At 48.0% G+C, this 4,049-nt stretch overlaps 1 long non-coding RNA gene across 1 annotated transcript; it reads right to left on the reverse strand.

Annotated features, from left to right (window-relative positions):
• Positions 1 to 15: 15 nt before the first annotated feature.
• LOC117798967 lies at positions 16 to 4,043 on the reverse strand. Its single transcript, XR_004622928.1, has 3 exons — positions 3,864 to 4,043; positions 1,913 to 1,991; positions 16 to 1,319 (listed from the first exon to the last, which is right to left on the reverse strand). It is a non-coding gene; the product is annotated as an uncharacterized LOC117798967 (long non-coding RNA).
• Positions 4,044 to 4,049: the final 6 nt, after the last annotated feature.

Here is a 4,049-nt window from a genome sequence, read left to right on the forward strand (position 1 = left end):
AGGCGCCCCTCTTGGGTTCCCTTTATTCAGCCCCACAAACAGACTTTTAAAACAGGCTGGGCCACATGCAGTTTCCAAGGATATGACCGTGACTACGAACTTACTGACTTTTAAAAAAAGATTTTATTTATTTATTTGTCAGAGAGAGAGAGAGAATGAGAGCACAAGCAGGGGGAGCAGCAGGCAGAGGGAGAAGCAGGCTCCCCCCCTGAGCAGGGAGCCTGATGCAGGACTCGATCTCAGAACCCCAGGATCACAACCCGAGCTAAAGGCAGACACTTAACTGACTGAGCCACCCAGGCGTCCCTTACTCTGACTTTAAAAACCTTATTGACGGGGGTAGAGGCACCTGCCACAGAAGCCTAACTGGTCAGACCTGGCGGCCCATCTGCTGGGAACGGGTGACAGTGGCGAAAGACAGGGGAAGGGGAGGAGGGGACGGGAGATCTGTTCCCCCTCCCTTAGGGCTGAGGAATTAGGCACCTGCGGGAGGAGGTGAGTCAGAACCGTGAGGCACAAGCTAACAAGGAGGCAGTCTGGCTGGCCAGAGAGAAGCCTCTGGGACTTTTTGGACAAGGCTGCCAATAGCTCCTGGTACACGGAAACTGGGGGTGGGGGTGAAGGAGCAAAGAACAGGGACACAGTCTTGGGCGCAGATGGGTCTGGGCCTGAGTTCCCGCTCTGCCCATGACTTGCTGTTCCTTGGGCCCCATGCCTCCCCCAGCCTCAGTTTCCATGTCTGGAAAATGAGGCTAACCACATCTATCTTTTATGTCATTGGTCATGGATGACAGGAGGTAATGGGTATCAAGATTAGTATGTACTGAGCACAAGTAAGCATTAACTGTCATTACTAGTACTGTCAACACTGTATTACTGCATGGCTGAATTTCCCCACGGCTCGCCAGGCACATCGCCATTGGCCAGTATGATACCTGTCCCCGTGACAGGGCTTTTTTCCATCTAAAAGGAGCTTGTGACCAGCTGCTCTATTAATGTGGGTCGCACTCTATGTCTTCATCCATATACATCACTCGAATTGAAGTGCTGACTCTCCCATCCTAATAATAATACTCAATATTTTCGCCCAACACGTAAGACCTGAGGCACATACTATTTAACACATGTGCTATTTTAATGTTATTTTATGATCCCTGAGAGTAAGATGACTCACAAAGGGGACATAATATCCCATCATTTCCTTTAACTTTGAAAACTCGGTGTTCTTTAAACTTACCTTGCAACTTGTGTCCATTCTTCATACAGATTAAAAGTCATCAAAGGTTCAGGCAGTTCCCGTAAATAGGAATTTAAAGCACCTGAAATAGTTAACACTCACTTTGAGTATGTCCAGGGGTAAGCCTGGGAATCTCGGGACATATTATTTTTTGCAAATTGAAATGATCTCAATTGTAATCTGCCAAGAATATCTAGAACAAGCCATGAATCAGCAGGAGAAGTTGGAGCATGAAGTGTTCCTAAAACAAATTCCGGCCCTTGCAAGATAGATGGAGGGGTCAGTGGAAAATAAAATTAGCTTCAAAGTCACCTTCTAATGGACATCATTTCCCCAGGCAGATCTAGACTGTGAAGAAGAAAGAAGGGAAGGAAATACAAGCAGGTCTTTAAATATTTGGGTTATAAGCTACCTTCACCTTTACTTAATAATCAGGAAAACAAAGGAAAAGGGGTGTGTGTGGGGGGGTGTATCCTTATTCAGTTTTATTTGTCATTTCAGTTTGTCCAATTAAACCTATATGGGCAGACCATTTCAATTTTATCTGTCACTAATCCAAAATGAACATTGGATTGTTACCTGGTGATCTGTCTGAGACGGGACCCGACCCCCACCCCCCCAGGGTAACTCCTCACAGCTCACCTGCGACAGCGTGGGGGTCAGAGTAGAACTCACCCAGGTGGGAAGTAGAACAGTCTAAAGCGGCTTTCAGTTTCTTTAACTTGGAGGCCCCAGCCCCAATTCGGAAAAGGCCCTAAAGACAACAAAAAGCCATTAGCATCAAGTTCAAGTTGTGGGCTTTACACTGAGCAGCAGTTCACATCTGATGCAAGAGCCTTCTGCCCCAGCCCGACTCCCACACACCNCTGATGCAAGAGCCTTCCGCCCCAGCCCGACTCCCACACACCTCATCTTTGAGGGCAGGGACGCTGCCTGCCTTGCAGGGCGACCAGGAAGGAGGACGGGACCGAACATAGGCAGGCAGAGGGGCAGACCGACAGGCAGAGAGCAGTTCACTCCTGATCGGTGAGAGCTCTTGCCCTGCCCCATTGCTAAAATATCCGGGCCTATTAGAAATCCATTTAAATGCAGTATTTTATACTTCCACAGGGTTGACTGCTATAGGTTTTCTAAATTTAGGATTTTTTTTTAATTGACATCTAATGAAAAATTGCTAGGCCAGGCTGTTTGTCATTTTCACTGCCCTAAAAGTTACTTAGAGAAGAACACATGAAGGTCAACCAAGAAAGACAGGACTACGAAGACACTGGCCCAGGATAAGGCGTGGGTTTTAAGCAAAATTAATCTAGGCAGGGTTTCTCAAGCTCAGTAGTGCTGACATTTCAGGCTAGATAATTCTTTGTTGTGGGGGCCTGTCCTGTGCACTGTGAGCTGTTTAACAGCAGCCCCAGTCTCCATCACTAGAGCCAGTAGCAAACCTGCCTCCAAAACTGTGACAATCAAAAATGTCTCCAGACCTTGCCAAATATCTCCCAAAGGGGACAGCATTGGCCCCGGCAGAGCAGCTCTGATCTCAGCTACTAGAAGTTGGGGGTCACATCAGTGGGGGACGGGGCAGTGCCTGGAAGCAAACATAAGGAGGGCTTCTGGGCTATTCCTTAATCTGGGTGCTGACCACACGAGTGGGTTCAGTTTGTGGAAACTTCTCAAGCTGTTCACTTATGATACAAACACTTTCTATGTATATTATACTTCAGTAAGGTTTTTAAAAGAAAAAAAAAAAAAGACGTGGTGTTTGATTTAACCCCCTACCATGCACTCACTCAGGTATGAACACAAGAAGTAACAAGACCTGCCCTGCTTGGTAAGTGGAGTTTGGGGGGTAAGGATTCCATAATATAAGTATGTAAATACCCCCACCAAAATGCATAGTACTACCCAAATGTAAGATGCTGCTATAAGCAAACTAAAGCTCACGGAAGCTCTCGTCCTAGCGCCTCATGAAACTCAGTGTCATGGGGGCACCTGGGTGGCCCAGCCCATTAAGCATCTGCCTTCTGCTCAGGTCATGATCTCAGGGTCCTGGGATCGAGTCCCATGTCAGGCTCTCTGCTTAGTGGGGAGTCTGCTTCTCCCTCTCACTCTCCCTCCTGTGCTCTCCCTCTCTTTCTCATTCTCTCAAATAAATAAGATCTTTTTAAAAATTAAGGGGCGCCGGGATGCCTGGGTGGCTCCATCAGTTAAGCATCTGCTTTTGGCTCAGGTCATGATCCCAAGGTCCTGGGATCAAGTCCCGAGTCAGGCTCCCTGATCCACGGGGAGCCTGCTTCTTCTCCCTTTGCCTCTCTCTCTCATGAATACATAAATAAAATCCTGTAAAAAAGTTTTTTAAAAAATGAAATTCAATGTCATGAATCACAACCAGAGTCGAAAATGAAACAATCAAGTGGGGCCAAAGAAAGTCAGAGTGCCCCACAAGCGGAAAAGGGAAATGTTCTGTGAAGCTCGATTCATTCAGTGTCTGTTCCAGGGATCACATGCAGGGGACCAATTTAAAATGTGGGTCATGGCGACAAGCTGGAAAGCCGTCAGGTAGGTGGTGGCAGGCGGGGCCCCCAAGTGCCTCTCACCTCCTCCTTCATGCCCATCTNCAAGTGCCTCTCACCTCCTCCTTCATGCCCATCTCCAGGAGCAGCATGACGCAGGCTTCCATGGGCAGGGCGATCTCACGGCCGCACCGCTTTAGGTGTACTTCCAAAGGCGTCCCAAAGGCTGGCTTCTCCGCCCACTTATCTAGAGCAGCAAACCGTCCAGTAAGACACGCAGCAATCTCATGGCATCACTGGGGAGT

The sequence above is a fragment of the Ailuropoda melanoleuca genome, unplaced genomic scaffold (genome assembly GCF_002007445.2).
Source record: "Ailuropoda melanoleuca isolate Jingjing unplaced genomic scaffold, ASM200744v2 unplaced-scaffold391, whole genome shotgun sequence".
Lineage (NCBI taxonomy): Eukaryota > Metazoa > Chordata > Mammalia > Carnivora > Ursidae > Ailuropoda > Ailuropoda melanoleuca.